General features: G+C 37.7%; 1 pseudogene; it reads left to right on the top strand.

Moving 5' to 3' along the window:
* Positions 1 to 18,879, top strand: part of LOC115900414 — a 52,552-nt pseudogene that overhangs the window by 27,252 nt on the left and 6,421 nt on the right.

The raw sequence follows: 18,879 nt of genomic DNA, 5'->3' as shown, positions 1-18,879 counted from the left end.
AGGCATTAGATTCTCGTAAGGATCATGCAACCTAGATCCTCACATACTCAGTTCACAATAGGGTTCATGCTCCTATGATAATCTAATGCTGCTGCTGATCTGACAGGTGGCAGAGCTCAGGCATTAATGCAAGTGATGGAGAACAACTATAAATATAGATGAAGCTTTGCTTGCTCACCACTACTAACCTACTGCTGTGCAGTCTGGTCCCTAACAGGCCATTAATGGGTACTGGTCTGTGGCCTTGGGTTGAAGACCCCTGCTATAGATAGTACTATTGAGCTTCATTTTGTTATACAGTTAAATTAATTGGAAGCATTTTGATCTTTCAGAGGCTTGTTTTTAAAGTTTTTTTTTTCTTTTTATATTTTCTGAGATGGAGTCTCAGTCTGTTGCCAGGCTGGAGTGCAGTGGTGTGATCTCACCTCACTGCAACTTCTGCCTCCTGGGTTGAAGTGATTCTCCTGCCTCAGTGTCCCGAGTAGCTGGGACTACAGGCTCCCAGTTCCATGCCCCGGCTAATTTTTTTATATTATTTAGTAGACACGGGGTTTTACCGTGTGCCCAGGCTGGTCTTGAACTCCTGAGCTCAGGCAATCCACCCACCTCAGCCTCCCAAAGTGCTAGGATTACAGGTGTGAGCCACTGTACTTGGCCCTAAGCCTTTTTTTAGGTGAAACCATAGCAGCATTAAATCTTGGGCTTATTTTTTCCACTATTGAGACAATATCCATCCCATAACTCTTCTCAGTGCCTATGAAGTTTTTCCTGCTAACTGATGATAACAAGAGCTATTTCTTCCCTATGCTAACTTCAGGGATTATTCCTTGTAATGCAGTTTCTCTAGCTTAAAACTACTGACATTCATGGGCTGAATAATGGTTTCTGGAGGAGAGGGCATTGTCCTGTAAATGATCAGATGTTTAAGAGCATCCCTGGCCTCAGTACTGTAGATGATAGTAACATCCTTTAAATTGTGACAGTCAAAAAATGTCTCCAGATATTGCCAGTGGCTCCAAGGGAGTACAGTTGCTCTCAGTTAAGAACCACTGCTCTAATCCTTTCTGATAGTTTTCTTATATGCCTGCCATGACTAAAGACTTTGCTCAGGACTCAAGGGAGACCTCCTACAGATCTCCCAAATTTTGTATCTGCCACCCTTTCCTCTTCTATAGGCTTCCCTGAGAAATTTAGTCAGTTGCCCTCCCTGGATTCTCAGCTCTGTTTTCTCAACTCAAGGAGACCACTGAGCTTTGACTGTGTTTCTTTTTCCCCATCACAGCCTGGAAACTCTAGGCGGTAATGCTGGTGCAATCATAAGTTCCATTGCTTCCTGTCTCTCAATGATCTCTGCCCTTTGTTGCTTGATGTCCAGTATCTTTGAAAACTATTGTTTCGTTATCCTTTATTTTTATTTATTTTTAGTTTTTTCAGGTGGATCCCTGTTAACCTCATCTTGGTCCTCATCCTTATTCTTGAAAGATGCTTTTGCTAGATACACAATTTTGGATTAGCTTTTATTTTTTCTAAGCACTTTGAAAGTATTTGAACTATCTTCTGGTGTCCATTGCTGCTGTTATTCAGCTGTCAATCAATTTTCTTCTTTCCTTTCTGAGGATCTATCTTTTTTGTTCTGAGTACTATTAAGATCTTCTCTTTGCCTTTGCCATTTTGCAGTTCTGCTATGATGTAGTAAGCATAGGTTTCTTTTTATTTTTCCTTGTTCCTAAAGGATATATCAGGCTTCCTGATATATCTTTCCTGAACCTTTAGAGTCTTTCTCTCATCAGTTCTCAAAAATTTGCAGCCATTATCTTCTTAGGTGTTTTATCACCTCGATGTTGTTTATTTTTTCCACTTTGAAAGTCTTATTGGATACAAAAAGCATGAACCACAAAGGAAAAAACATTAATTGAGGTCATAAATATTAGGATCCTTTATTGAGCAAAAGTCACCAAGAAGGAGAGTGAAAGGGCAAGCTACCAAAAGGGAGAATGTATTTGTAGTACATATGACTGACAAAGACTTGGATCCAGTGTATTATAAATAGTTCTTACAGATTAGTAAGAAAAAGATGCAAATTAATATGAAAAACATGCAAATATCTTAAGGAGGCATCTCACAAAGAGACACACATGCCCAATAAACACAAAATGGTTTCAGTCTCATTCACTATAAGACAAATGAACATTTCAACCACAGAAGTACCACTATACACTCAGAATGGCCAAATTTAAACTAATAATGTAAAATGTCTGTGATCATGTTAGACAGCTAGAACTCACATATATTGTTGGTGGAAGTATACTTGAAAAACACTACTAATCTTGAATGTACTTACTATATAACCCATGACCCAGATGTTCTACTCTTAAATATACTTTACTAACACTGTGTATTTATATATATATGTGTGTGTGTGTGTATATATATATATGTATAGACGTTCATCAAAAGATATGAAACATTTATGCCAGCATTGTTTATATTAGCCAAGAACTGAAAACAACCCAGATGCCCCTCAAAGGCACAATGGGTAAGGAAACTGTAAGATATTTGTATGTTGGAATACTATATAAGAAGGAAAATTAATTACTTCTACCATCAGTAACAGCATGGGTGAATTTCACTAACTTAATATTGGAAAAAAATGAATACACATTTTTTTTAGATGGAGTTTCGCTCTTGTTGCCCAGGCTGAAGTGCAATGGTGCAATCTCAGCTCACTGCAACCTTCGTGTCATGGGTTCAAGTGATTCTCCTGCCTCAGCCTCCCGAATAGCTGGGATTACAGGTACATGCTACCATGCCCGCTATTTTTTTTGTATTTTTGGTAGAGACAGGGTTTCTCCATGTTGGTCAGGCTGGTCTTGAACTCCCAGCCTCAGGTGATCCACCCACTTTGGCTTCCCAAAGTGCTGGGATTACAGACGTGAGCCACCATGCCTGGGCAATGAATACACATTTTTATGTAATTACGTAACATACATTATGCAATTGCCGAGACCAGCTCAGTAGGGGAGACCCTAACCCAGTGGCACTAGAGGAATTAAAGACACACACACAGAAATATAGAGGTGTGACATGGGAAATCAGGAGTCTCCCAGCCTTCAGCGCTGAGATCCCCAAACAGAGATTTACCCACTTATTTATTAACAGCAAGCCAGTCATTAGCATTGTTTCTATAGGTATTAAATTAACTAGTAGTATCACTTATTGGAAACGAAGGGACGGGCCAAATTAAAGGAATAGGTTGGGCCAGTTAACTGCAGCAGGAGCATGTCCTTAAGGCACAGATCGCTTATGCTATTGTTTGTGGCTTAAGAATGCCTTTAAGCGGTTTTCTGCCCTGGGAGGGCCAGGTGTTCCTGGCCCTCATTCTGGTTAACCCACAACCTTCCAGTGTGGGCACTATGGCCATCATGAACATGTCACAGGGCTGCAGAGATTTTGTTTATGGCCAGCTTTGGGGCCAGTTTATGGCCAGATTTTTGGGGGCTTATTCCCAATAGCAATTATATAATGAATTATATGCAGTTGGAATCCTAATTGTATAATTTTCAAATAGTTGCAAAGATTGACACCTTGGGGTGTATAGAGGACATGATGACTAGGAAGGAGCATAAGTCGGGACAACTGGAGTTTGGTTAATGTTGTATTTCTTGTTTGGGGGGTGTTTATGTGGGCATGTTCATGTTTGAAATTGTATACTATACACTTATGATTTGTACTTTTTGTATATGTGTTATAGTCGATTCAAAAGTTTGATTAAAAAGACAGTATTTGCCATTTTAGAACTTCTGTTTCAGTAAACAGCAAACATTAACCATATAAACATAAAAATGCACATATGATTATAAATTATGAACATATATGAAGGCAAAGAACAAGGTGTTAGGGGATCGAGTCACCAAGGTGTCTGCTTTTATGAGATGTTTTGGCCAGACCTCTATGAGAAAGAGTTATTCAAGTTGAATGAGGTGGAGGACAGTGTAAGATAAGGTTGGAGAGGCATGCAGGACTTTTAGGACATCCTGGAGAGTTTGGTCTTCATCCCAAGATCGATGGGCAACAGTAGAAGGGCTATTAAGGGGTTAATTATGTGATTAAGTTTTAAAAATAATTACTCTGGCTACACTGTGAATTGTGGACTTGAAAATGGGCCAGAGTTGAATTCCGGTGAGCCATTAAAGACTACTGCAGTGCTCCAGGCAAAAAATAATGGCATCCATGATCTAGACCAGGGACTTGCCAGTTTTTTATGTAAACAGTGTGTGTTCCACCTACTAAACTTCACCGCTGTAGCATGACAGTGGCCATATACAATGCATGAATGAACAAGCATGGCTGTGTTCCAGTAAAACCTGATTTACAAAGACAGATATTGTAGTTGCCAATCTCTGATCTAGAGTAAAGAAAAAATTTAGGTATATTTTGAAAGTAGATTTAATAGGATATGGACTAGGTTTAGTGGCTCATGCCTGTAATCCCAGCACTTTGGGAGGCTGGGGTGGGTGGATCATGACATCAGGAGTTCAAGACCAGCCTGGTCAAGATGGTGAAACCCCATCTCTACTAAAAATACAAAAAAAATTAGCTGGGTGTGGTGGCAGGTGCCTGTAATCCCAGTTACTTGGGAGGCTGAGGTAGAGAATTGCTTGAATCCAAGAGGCAGAGGTTGCAGTGAGCCAAGATTATGCCACTGCACTCCAGCCTGGGTGACAGAGCAAGACTCTGTCTCAAAAAGAAAAAAAAAAAAAGAAAGGAAGAAAAAAACATTAAAAAATTAGCTCGGCATTGGGGCATGCATTTGTAATCCTGGCTACTCAGGAGACTGGCAAAGTAGGATCACTTGAGCCTGGGAGTTTGATGTTGTAGCAAGCTATGATCCCACCACTGAACTCCAGCCTATGTAACAGAGAGAAATCTTGTGTCTAAAAAAAGTTTTTTAAAAATAGAATATGTATTGGATGTTAAGAATTTCAGTAAGAGGAGAGGAATCAAGGATGATTTCTAGGTTTTTGGTCTGAGTAATTTATGAATAATGGTGTTGCTTATTAGGGGTCAAGTTCATTGAAGAATAGTGACATGTCAAAGTTCCGGTGTTCTTCTCATCTTTGGTCCAGAATTACTTTTATTCTTTTATACACATAGTGGTCACCAATTGCACAAACAATTAAAGTGAGAAAAAAAAGCAAAAGAATCCATCATATTGATCATTGCTGTGTTTTCTGCTAATAGGAGGAAGAATAGTAGGAAAGAAAAAAATACAAAATATTCTCAAACTCTCATTGACCATTCATTTTTAGCCCTCGTGTTCTCCCTTCCTCCGAAAGTCACATCCCCTGCACTCTTGCCCCAAAATGATGCCCTTATAAGAATAAACCAGAGAATGTATAGATTAGAGGAGATTATATGTTGATTCTTTACATACATCAGTGACATTGGGGACAGAGGTGACTGCTAAGTAGAGCTGCCGTCTGCTCTCTGGACAAGCACTATTTCCCATTCCATTTGTAAGAGGCACCTGTTCAAGTAACTGCCTTATTACCACTGCTATGTCAAAACCGTAATGCTGTTTTGATTTTCTTTATAGTTTGATGTGCTTTAAATGATATATATATATATCATTTATTTATATATATATCATTTATATATATGTATATACCTTTGAATGTTACAGGCTTTACTCTCTGTACATAATACTGTGGCTCAGAAGAATTATGACCCTGTGTTGCCTCCTATGCCTGAAGATATTGACAATGAGGAAGACTCAGTAAAAATAATCTGTCTGGTCAAAAATAGAGAACCACTGGTGAGTTTTGGTGCTCAGATATGAGTAGATATCATGATAAGGCCAAATCTGATGGTGCATACCATGTATAACTTTCTTTGAAATATGCTTGCTCTATGTTCTCAAACTTTAAAAGAAATAGAACATCGATGTCTAAAGAACATGCTTTTGAAAAATGAAAATGGACGGGGTGCAGTGGCTCACGCCTGTTAATCCCAGCACTTTGAGAGGCCAAGGTGGACGTACCATGAGGTCAGGATTTCGAGATCAGCATGACCAACATAGTAAAGCCCCATATCTACTAAAAATACAAAAATTAGCCAGGTATGGTGGCACATATCTGTTGTCCCAACTACTCGGTAGACTGAGGCAGGAGAATTGTTGAACCCGGGAGGCAGAGGTTGTGGTGAGCCAAGATCGCATCACTGTACTCCAGCCTGGGTAACAGACCGAAACTCCATCTAAAAAAGAAGCCAAAAAAAAAAAAAAAAAAAAAAAAAAAAACAAGAAAAGAAAAAAGAAAACAAAACCCAATAAAATAATAGGCATTTTATTGGCTACATTTGCATAGCAATGCTTTTGAAAATGTGACCTGTTGACTTTTATGAAAGAAAGTGTAACAGGTACCAAGCATGACTGATTTGAGATTAAATGGTACAACTTAAAAAAAATTGCCTTTGTCTATGGGAACACAACTTTATTTTATATACTTCATTCAATTGTTTTTTAAATTTAAACTAATTTGCAGCAGATCCAATAAAACTTTTGAGAAGTCTCAATGAAGTAAGCATCTATAATTTCTTAGATAAACATCTTTTGAAAATCTTATTTGGTCAGGAGGTGTGCAACTTAAATTTGTTTAATTTGGCCAGGTGCGGTGGCTCGTGCCTGTAATCCCAGCACTTTGAGAGGCCAAGGCGGGCAGATCACGAGGTCAAGAGATTGAGACCATCCTGGCCAATATGATGAAACCTTGTCTCTACTAAAAATGCAAAAAATTAGCCAGGCATGGTGGCGGACGCCTGTAGTCCCAGCTAGTTGGGAGACTGAAGCAGGAGAATCACTTGAACCCGGAAGGCAGAGGTTGCAGTGAGCCAAGATTGCACCACTGTCCTCCAGCCTGGTGACAGAGTGAGACTCCGTCTCAAAAAGAAACCACAACAAACGAACAAACAAACAAACAAAATGAGGATCTTCAATATCTGATTTCTTTTGTTGGCTGATAGATGTTTTCCTTCTTTCCACTAATAATAAGGGATTAGTAACCTGTGTCATCATTATGCCTCTAACTCTTCTGGGCACCAGACTTACCTCTTCACTTACTGTATTTTTTTCCCATAAACCTAGACCTGTTTAGGTGTTCTCTGTATTAATGAGCAGCATTCACCCAAGCTAAAAACCTGGCTGTCAACCTACATTTGTTCATCTTGCCTCACCTCCCACATCCATTAACCACTGAAGTCCTGTTGACCTAACCTCCTAAATCTTTCTTAAATCTGTCCCACTGCCATAGATACCCTATAACCATTTGTTGCCTAAATTACTCTCATGAATACTTGTTTAGTCTCCTTGCCTCTAGTCTTGCTACATTCAGTCCCACCTCCAGACTGCCACCTATCAGTCCTTCTAAAATGATGATCTAGTTACATTACTTTGCTTTGTTTCTTACCTCCACCTGATACACTAGGAATTTCATTATTTGGTCTCTACCTGCTGTGTTTCTCTTCTCACCATTTGATATGCCCCTCCGTTTCCTGCTCCTCTCTTGGCATTGAAGTCTTATATAAGATTGCTGGTAGTTCTTGACCACTGGCGGCTAATTGTTTCATACCCCTATCAGATTGTTCATGGTGTTTATTTTCTCTCTTGAGAAAGGGAAACCATCAGCAGAATCTCCATTTCTACATCAAGTTACAAATATAGTGGAATTTATATAGTGGTGTTTCAGATGTCCTGTGCTCTGTAAGGCCTTTCCTGTCTTCCTGAGGTAGCATTTATTTACCACCATACATAATACTTCTAATATGATATCGAAATGATTTAAGAAACCCAGCTGTTTACATATGTTTCTTCACTAGACTGAAAACTTAAAGACCAGTGGTTTATTTATCTTTACATCTTCAAAACCTTTTTTTTTTTTCTTTTTTGAGACGGAGTCTTGTGCCATCTCCCAGGCTAGAGTGGCAGTGGCTCAGTCTCAGCTCACTGCAAGCTCTGCCTCCTGTGTTCATGCCATTCTCCTACCTCAGCCTCCTTAGTAGCTGGGACTACAGGCGCCAGCCACCACACCTGGCTAATTTTTTGTATTTTTAGTAGAGACAGGATTTCACCATGTTACCCAGGATGATCTCGATCTCCTGACCTCGTGATCTGCCCACCTTGGCCTCCCAGAGTGCTGGGATTACAGGTGTGAGCCACCACACCTGGCCACATCTTCAGAACTTATATAAGGCCAAGTATGTGAATGGTGCTTAGTAGATATTTAGTAAATTAATGAAATTTTTCCTCTAGCAGAGATAAGGTGATGTGAACATTAAGCTAATCAAACCCTAAGATAATATGTGACCTATTTGTAGTATAGTATTCTTGCAGAGAATAATGCCACTTTCTTGATACTATTAATTGATTAATGTAGGAATAGGATCTAGTGTTAGTTTCCTAGTTATTGATTAATTCATTGTTGAGTCTTAATCTGTTTCTTCACATTGACAGTAAAAAGTATGGAATTTTAGTGAATTTTTTTGAGCGGTCACAATATTGCTGGGGAGTGTCACTGTGTTGTTAACCAGTATTTATGTGTTGTTTGTGTATTCAGGGGTTTCTTTTGCAGGACAGAGGATCAGATGTTGAGAGTTTGGACAAACTCATGAAAACCAAAAGCATTCCTGAAGCTCACCAAGATGCATTGAAAACTGGGTTTGCAGAAGCTTTTCTGAAAGCTCAAGCACTCTCAAAAAAAAACCAATGATAAGTTGATTTGAAACCATTCATGTTTGAGAAGAATAACTGAAAGGAAGTCATAATCCTACAGTGAAGTTTTAAGTAACTTTTCTAAGACCATCCATCTTTCTACTGATTGAATTCCACTATATTTGTAATTTTATGTAGAAATGGAGATTCTACTGATGGTTTCCCTTTCTCAAGAGAAAAACCAAATTGAAGAACAGGAAGTGTGAGTGGCTTAATAAAGGTTTTTGTTTCTTTGTTTTTTGTTTCTCTGTGTGTGTGTGTTTTCGTTGTCATTGTTGTTGTTTGTTTGTTTTTGAGACACAGTCTTGCTTCATCGCCCAAGCCAGAGTGCAGTGGTATAATCACGGCTCATTGCAGCCTTAACTTTCTGGGCTCAAGTGACCCTCTCACCTCAGCCTCCTGACTAGCTAGGACAACAGGCATATGCCACCACATCCAGCTAATTTTTGTAGAGATAAAATCTTGCCATGTTGTCCAGGCTGGTCTTAAACTCCAGGGCTCAAGTGATCCTCCTGCCTTGACCTCTTAAAGTGCTGGGATTATAGGAATGAGCCACGATGCTCAGCCTTAATGAAGTTTTTGACAATAGGGTACTTACAGGAAATCATAGCAGTTATGAAAAAGAATGCCAGATTCCAAAATTGCATGTGATGAAATGTGATTGTCAACAATAACCTAATATTTGCATTTCATTGAGCTGTCATATTTCATTAATGTTATTTGATGTAAGGCTTTTTCTTTCTCTCCTAGATTCCCTAAGATGAACCCGTCTGATTCTCTTCGTTCTGCTGCTATTCGGGATTTATGGACTTTTAAAAAAACCATTTTTATCTGTTAAAAGTTTTCTTATTAATCCAACTTATTAGCTTCTTATTCCTTTAAATACGTGATTCTTTTTAATGCTTAATCTAAGCCTTAAAGAAAGAACACATTAATGTTTATAGCTCTAGAAGCTAGGCTTTCATTCCCAGTAGTGATTAGTTTCCCAGATTTTTGGAAATGATACCTGTCCAGTTATAAAATTTAAAAATTATCCTGATCAACAGGGTGAAAGGAAAATTAATTATTTAAGTAATTTAAAAATTATGTGGAAGAATTTTATAATAGCAATACAAGCTGATACAAGCAATACAAGCCTTCTATTTCAAAGATAAACTAATAAAATTACATTAAATGTTTCCCTTTTTATAGTTTGCTTATCTGAAATGAAGTAATAGTGTCAGACTTAAGTGGTTCCAATTACCTTTTCAATCACCATGCAGTTTTCACCCTGTGTTCTCTATTCTCTTTATTATTAAGGATATGTACAGATTCTGTAAAAAATACGTTAGTGGGCTAAAACTATTAGTGTTCATTCTAGAATTACTATTTTAAATTTGCTCTCCCAGCTTCCATATTCTTGATTTATTAAGGATTTCTTCTTAACCCTGTATTTTGCCAACTCATTTTTCAGCCTATTTTAAAAGTATTTTTGGGCTTCTTTTGAGGAAATTAGAATTTGCTCAGTTTACTCATTTATAACTGCTCTAGTTTGGAAGTTTCTACGTGAGTGGGAAAGATTTAAGAAATCCTTGTAATAGTTCTCCAGAACTGATCTCAAATATTTTCCTGTCCTATCAGACTTGTTCTGTCTTGGTTGTACTTAATGATGTCATAACTGATAGGCCATTTGAGGGCAAGTAATAACAGTTTTCAGAGGAAGAAGACTACATGAAAAGTGTAATAATGTGTTAAACTTCAATTTCTTATTAATGTGTGTCAGTATTTTCTGCTAACTTTAAGGCAATATATTTCAAAGCATAGATCTGTGACCAGTTATATCAGAATAATCAAAGTTTTTGTTAAAAATGCAAATTCTGCTTGGCCCTTTCTCAAATTTCCAAACATAGTTCTGTGCTGTGGCCTGAGAACCTGCATTTTAACATATTTCTCAAGTGAGTTTTATTCACACCAAAGATTGAGAAATGCTGATTTAAGATTTCTATCATTAGATACTATAATGAGAAGTGGAAAATAATTTTTTATTTTATTAACTGGAAAGTACAAATATGTCTTATTATTTTTGAATTTTTATTTTTTCAAGTTTATTAAGAAAGTAAAGGAATAAAAGAATGGCTACTCCATAGGCAGAGCAACTGAAATATGTCTTTTTAATGTGAATCGCTTACTCTTTGAAAACGGTTTAGAAATCCAGGAGACCTAGTTTCTATTCCTCATTCTGATTTGATATGTGAAGTTAGTTCTCTTAGATATTTAATTTTTCTAGGCTTTGCTTTCTTGCATCTAAAAAGTAAAGTGATTGGAATATTACTAACCTATCAAATATAAACATTTCTTTCCTTCCCTTTAGTCCGCTTCTGGACAACAATGGGGCTTGATTCTGCAGTAGATCCTGTCCAGATGAAAAACGTCACCTTCAAACATGTTAAAGGTGTAAGTTAAGAAGATTGCCTTGCCTTCTTCATTAATTCTCTAATTGATACTCTGAATAAGGTCGATATTTGATTCTAGAGTGTATTCTGGAATAGGTAAAATTGTATCCCGAAGTATTAGAAACATTTGTATTTTGGGATAAATAATAATACCCAAGTATGAAATCTTGCTTTATGACAGAGATTAGTATAATTTATGAAGGAGCAGCCTGGTATAGTGGAGTGAATGTGGACTTCAGAGTCAAGTTGACTAAAATTTGAAATTCATTTTTCTACTTATTAGCTATGTAACCTTGAGGAAATTACTTTAGATTCTGACAAATAATGTGTGTGCTTGGCACATAGTAGATAGTTAATAAATGGTCCTTCTTTACCTATGCCTCTTATTGATTTTTCTAACTCCAGTAGCCTCCTGAAGTGCTGGGATTACAGACGTGAGCCACTGTGCCCAGCCGACAATGTATATTTCTTGAATGAATAGAATGGATAAATCCTAGTTTATAGTCAATTAATTTGTTAAATACTTAATGGCTTTTTTTTTTCTTTTTTGTGATGGAGTCTCACTCTATTGCCCAGGCTGGAGTGCAGTGGTGCGATCTTGGCTCACTGCAACCTCCGCCTCCTGAGTTCACGCCATTCTCCTGCCTCAGCCTCCTGAGTATGGGGACTACAAGCACCCACCACCACGCCTGGCTAATTTTTTGTATTTTTAGTAGAGACAGGACTTCACTGTGTTAGCCAGGTTGGTCTCGATCTCCTGACCTCATGATCCACCCACCTCGACCTCCCAAAGTGTTGGGTTTACAAGTGTGAGCCACCACACCTGGCCTAAATATTTAATAGTATCTATTAAGTGCTAGACCCTATTTTAGCTGCTGGAATAGAATAATCTTTGCCTTCATAGAGTTTAAATTCTAAAAGCAGGAACTGGACACTGATATGTCATATAAGAATTTAGTAGAGTATGTTAAAAGGTAATAAAAATGTATGGAGGAAAAAATAGAGCAGGGTAAAGAGGAATAGGAGCTCTGAGAGAAGGATTATAGTTTTAAATGGAATGTTCAGGGTTTGATTGATAGAGAAGGTGACATTTGAAAGAAAATCTGAAGGAGAAGATGGAATAAACTGCATTTATCTGAGACAAGAACATTTCTGGCCAAAGGAACAGATTGAGCAAAGGTTCTGAGGTATTAGGGTGTCTGATTTGTTCATTTTTGAAAGTAGAACCAATAGAATTTTTTTTTTTTTTTTTTTTTTTTTTTTTTTTTTTTTGAGACAGAGTCTTGCCCTGTCACCCAGGCTGGAGTGCAGTGGCACAATCTCGGCTCACTGCAACCTCTGCCTCCCAGGTTCAAGCAATTATCTTGCCTCAGCCTCTTGAGTAGCTGGGATTACAGGCGCCTGCCACCATGCCTGGCTAATTTTTGTATTTTTAGTAGAGATGGGGTTTCACCATGTTGGCCAAGCTGGTCTCAAACTCTTGACCTCATGATCCTCCCGTCTCGGCCTCCCAAAGTGCTGGGATTACAGCTATGAGCACTGCGTCCGGCCTTTATTGAGGATTTAAAAGGCTGTGAGTGGAGCAGATTTGGGGGACAAAGGTTGGAAATTTAGTTTTAGGTATGTTAGGTGTGAGAGATACAAACGAAAGGTTGAGTAACTTGGATATACCACTTTGGAGGTATGGGATAGGTCTAAGCTAGAATTAAAAATATGAGATTACATTCATATATATTTATATATGTTATATTTATATTTAACATATTATATATAACATATAACATGTTTATATATAACATGTTTAACATATACTTATATATGTTGTTTATATATATAACATATAAGTTTACATATAACATGTTTAATTTAACATATATTTACATATATGTTAAGTACACATGTTTGGATGAGATTACCCAGGGAGTAAGTGTAACCAGAAGAGAGTCTAAATACTGAGCTATAGAGCACTTGAAGGTTCACAAGACAGAGAAGAGAAGCCAGGAACCAAGACTAAGAAGGAGCTGCTAGTGTTGAGTGACAAAGGTATCCTAGAAGAAAATATTTCTATGATGAAGGGAGTGATCAGCGATGTGAAATGCTATTGATGGGCCAAGTGAGAACTGACCATTTGATTTAGCAGTAGGTCATTGGTGTACCTGATAAAGAGCAATTTTAATGGAGTTGCAGGGGTTAAATTTCGACTGCAGTGGGTTTACAAGAGGTAAAAAGAAATGAGATGGAATAGAGGATTACAAACAATTATTGGATTTTTTTTTTTTTGAGGGAGAAGCGCAGATAATTTATCTCATAGTACAAAATAAAGTTGGAATGTTGGTAAACTAGTAGGTGGGGGTTGTGGAAATTGATAGAATCAAGGTAACGAGAAGAAAGAATATGGTTGCGAGAGGAGGAATGAGTGATTTATGGAGGAAGTAAATTGTGTAGGAATAGGAGAACGAATGGAAATGGGAAATAAAGCTGTTGGGCTCACTTGAAATTTGGGATCATGAATTTACATCAATACAAGTCAAAATGTTTTTTTCTACTGATTTTCTATTTCTTTTATCTCTTCCACATATAAATTCCAGAACTTTAGTCCCACACCGTGCTCTTCTCTGTGCTTTGCCGTTACATCTGCTCTATTATGTTTGATTTCTGAGATCTCTAGTGGCTGGGTAATTATCTTTCAGGAATGTTTTGGAAGAAATTCTTCTTGCAGGAGGGATTTGAAGTACGTGATCTGAGGACTTTTCCAACTCTGAAGTGACTGGTTATGTTTTTATTTCTGCTTTTCCTCTTTACATAGTTGTGTCTCATGTTTTTTTCAACCTAGACTATTGGGGAATAAGGAATTGGGAATCATTATGATAGTTTTACACCAAGCAGTTATTTCCTTTCCTTTCCAGTTTAAATGGCTATGAACCCTGTTGGAATTCAGGGAACAATTGAGGAAGAGGTTGGTGCATTGATTATTTGAAACCTTCAATCATCAGTGTGGAGGGCTCTTCTTATTGTGTTTGAGGTCTGCATGCCTTTTCTAAATTGAGCGTGTATTAAGGCTGTGGTCAGATAGGGCATTGTTATTTTCTGCCTGTAATGTACATACTTATTTACTGAATATACCACACTTCTTTTGGAATGAGATAATTTTTTTCTTTTTTGAGACAGCGTCTCGCTCTGTGGCCCAGGCTGGAGTAATGGCGTGATCTTGGCTCACTGCAGCTTCGACCTTCTGGACTCAAGTGATACTCCTGCCTTAGCCTCCCTTATAGCTGAGGTCACAGGCATGCATCACCACACCTGGCTAATTTTTTAATTTAATTTTATTATTATTTTTAGACAGTGTCTGGCTCTGTCACCCAGGGTGAAGTGCAGTGGTGTGATCTTAGCTCACTTTGCCTCCCGGACTCAAGCCATCCTCCTGCCTCAACCTCCCAGGTGACTGTGATTTCAGGTGTGTGCCCCTACACCTGGCTAATTTTTGTACTCTTTTTGTAGAGTCGGGATTTAGCTGTGTTGCCCAGGTTGGTTTTGATCTCCTGAGTTCAAGTGATCCACCCATCTTTTCCTCCTAAAGTGATTATAGCTATGAGAGGCACTGGGCCCAGTTGATATTTTCCTTTTTTTTTTTTTTTTTTTTTGTAGAGACAGAGTCTCACTTTGTTGTCCAGGCTGGTCTCAAACTCCTGAGCTCAGGCAAACGTCCCGTCTCAGCCTCACAAAGTCCTGGGGTAATAGGCATGAGCCACTACACTTGTCCTGGAATGTGGGAATTTCTGAGTACTAAACTAAAACCATGCTGATGACTAAGCATAATGAAAGTAGACATCACAATTAAGATAGATCCTACAAAGTTTTCCATGCTAAAACGAATTAATTTTATAATTGTCATAAGACCTAAATTTACATAGAGCAAATTCAACAGCATTTATCAGAACAGCTTTGCCATTACGTAGTTCCTGTGTTCAAATTTTTACCAAATATCAAAGAGCTTGTATAGGAATATCATTTCCTTGCCTAGAATTTCTCAATATATAGGCATACTTGTATATATAGCCTTAAATATTAATAAGGGCTTTTAATAACTTGATTCATTACCTTGATCCCATTAATTATTTTCCTTGATAGATCTTACGTTCCTCAAGTGAGAATTCTCTTGCCGCAGAATTTGGGGAGATAATATAGTTTATTTGAATAGTAAATTATGTTTAATCTCTTCTCCTTTATCCCTACAACTTAAAATTGGCATTGTATCTATCATTTTGACCAAATATATTTTAGTCTTCTTTTAGCACATGGATATTATCTTTCAAGTTGTCTTTTAATAAACCAGCCAAGTCTTTTTTTTTTTTTTTTTGACCATAAATCTCATTGAAGTTTAACAAATTCACACCAAGGTGGATAAATCCATAAATTTTCAAAAAGTGCCTGTGTTATATGTATCCAGCTCAAGAAACAGAGCATTATCAGAAGCCCAGAACCTCCCTGATGCCTCCTTCTGGTTACCGTCTTCCCCACCTAGGGACACTTTCCTCTTTAATACCACACATGAATTTTGCCGGTTTTTGAATTTTGATAAATTTGATAATCCATAAAGAATATCTTCTTTTGTATGAGGCTTTTTTTTTTTTTGATAGAGTCTTGCCCTGTCACCCAGGCTGGAGTGCAGTGGCGCAATCTTGGCTCATTGCAACCTCCACCTCCTGGGTTCAAGCGATTCTCCTGCCTCAGTCCCCCAAGTAGCTGGGATTACACATGCCTGCCACCAAACCTGGCTAATTTTTGTACCTTTAGTAGAGGCAGGGTTTCACCATGTTGGCAAAGCTGGTCTCAAACTTCTGACCTCATGATCTGCCTGCCTCGGCCTCCCAAAGTGTTGGGATTACACATATGAGCCACCACACCTGGTTGAGGCTTCTTTTATTCAACATGTTTGTGAGATCCATCAGTTATTTGAGCTGTGGTTTATTTATCCTTATTGCATAGTATTCCATTATATGAATACCGCAACACTGTGCAATTATACTACTTTAGGTGGACATTCGGGTTATTTCTAGTTTTTGGCTCAAATAGAGCTGGTGTGAATATTCTTGTACACATCTCTTGGTAAACATATGTACACACTTCTGGACCTAGAAGTGGGCAAAGCTTTCATATATATATATATATATACACACACACACACATACACATATATATATACACACACACATACACACATATATATACACATACACTCTGTGAAAAGAAAATGCTTTATTTTTAACCATTAACTTGATTAAAATGTTAGTAATTTTTTTTTTTTTTTTTGAGATGGTGTCTCACTTTGTCACCCAGACTGGAGTGCAGTGGCATGATCTTGGCTCACTGCAACCTCCGCCGCCAGGGTTCAAGCAATTCTCTACCTTAGCATCCTGAGTAGCTGGGATTACAGGTGCCCACCACCAAGCCCAGCTAATTTTTTTTTTTTTTTTTTTTTTGGTATTTTTAGTAGAGACGGGGTTTCTCCATCTTGGCCAGGCTGGTCTTGAACTCCTGACAACGTGATCTACCCACCTCAGCCTCCCGAAGTGCTGGGATTACAGTCGTGAGCCACCACGCCCGGCAACATTAGTGCATTTTTAATTAATAGTTTAATCAGAATAACTTTCAAAGACCATTCCAAATCTAACAAAAAAACATAACTTTGCTCTTTAATAAGTATAATATTTCCTGGAAATATGACTGGGACTTTTTCTTGAAATAATAAGTGAATCATGACATTAATTGTACATTTTTGGAATGCCCTTTGGTATGAAGATATGTTTCATGTTTAAGTCTGCTCCTCATTAGGTAGTTTATTTTTAACCATGCCCAATGTATTTGACTTTTGTTTTCTCACTGAGAAAATGAAAATTCAGAATGATATTTTGGGGATAGTAAGGAGACTTTGCATAACTGGAAATAATGGTCAGGGGAAAACCCTTTGTGTATTTTATAAGGGGCCATTTTTGTGTGCTTCTTTCACTGAAACAAAGAAGGCCAGGTTAATTCCATATCCAAATTAAATTTATGATTTTCAAAAGGGAAGCCTTGATAATCTAACCAAATGTATCCATTATCTAAAGTTATTTGAAAAATTGTGTCACTTTAGGTGGAGGAAGCTCAACAAGAATTACAGGACGTTGTTGAATTCTTGAAAACTTCACAAAAATTTACGGTTCTTGGAGGTAAACTTCTGAAAGGTAAGATATCTTTTCTTTCCCATGATTTGATGTTAAAAAAAACCCTTAATATATCACTAATATAATTTTAACTGATTAAAGTTTAAGTCTTAATTGCTATTTTACAAAATGGATGTTCATTCTGAACAAATTCCACAGCCTTTTTTTTTTGTAACTGCAAGTTTTTATATAATTTCAGACTTTAAGTTACAACAATAGGATATAGAATGCTCCTCATATCCTTAACCTAGACTCACACATTTTTAATATTTAGTTCTTTTCTTTTTTAGATCCGGGCTTGAGTACAGTGATGCAATCATGGGTCACTGTAGCCATGACCTCCTGAGTTCAGGTGACCCTCCCAAGTAGCTGGGACCACAGGCACACACCACCATGCCTGTTAATTTTTGTACTTTTTGTAAAGATGAGATTACTCCATATTGCCCAGGCTCCTTTTGAACTCCTGGGCTCAAGCGATCCACCCACTTTGGCCTCCCAAAATACTAGGACTGCAGGCATGAGCCAGTGCGCTCAACCTAGCTCCATTATAAAAATCATTCACTTTGTCTCTTTACACATATATAAATATAAAAATTATTTGTAAGTAAATAAATTTTTAATTATTTGAGAGTAAATTGTAAACATAGTCACCCCTAAGTGTATTCTTTTACATTACTCCAGAGTAATGCGAAAATTAGGACATTAGCTGGGTGCGGTGGCTCACACCTATAATCCCAGCATTTTGGGAGGTGGAGGCAGATGGATTGCTTGAGGTCAGGAGTTCAAGACCAGTCTGGTCTTTAACCAGGGGCCATTGGAGTTCTAACCAGCCTGACCAATATGGTGAAAACCCGACTCTACTAAAAATACAAAAAAAAAAAAAAAAAAAAAAAAAAAAAAAAAAATTAGCTGGGCTTGGTTGCAGGTGCCTGTAATCCCAGGTACTCAGGAGGCTGAGGCGAGAGAATCGCTTGAACCTAAGAGGTGGAGGTTGCAGTGAGCCAAGACTGAGCCACTGAACTCCAGCCTGGGGGACAGAGTGAGACTCCATCTCAAAAAAAAAAAAAGACATTTAACATATCTACAAAACCATTATGAAATTTACAGTCTATATCCGTTGTAGTGTTGCCCTGATCCTTACCCTCTTCCCCAGTTGAAGACCCAATCCAGGATCACACATAACATTTAGATTTTTATTGTTTGTTTGTTTTAATGAAACAATTCCTTAGCCTTTTTGTGAGGGAGTAGGGAGAAGATGATTAATCATGCTTTTTATAGTTGCAAAAAGTACTTGCCTAATTATTTATAGAATGTTTTCAGTTTGGCTTTGTGTGATGTTTTCTCATGGTTAACATGGTTTTTAATGACTTCATAGTATCCTTCTAATTTATGGTTGTATCACAGTTTAACCATTTATATTCAATTTTTATTTGGTTTCCAGGCTTTTGCTATTAAAAATAGTACTGTGGTGATCATCTTA

This window comes from Rhinopithecus roxellana, chromosome 11 (genome assembly GCF_007565055.1).
Source record: "Rhinopithecus roxellana isolate Shanxi Qingling chromosome 11, ASM756505v1, whole genome shotgun sequence".
NCBI lineage: Eukaryota > Metazoa > Chordata > Mammalia > Primates > Cercopithecidae > Rhinopithecus > Rhinopithecus roxellana.
This window is presented reverse-complemented; position numbering and strand designations above follow the sequence as displayed.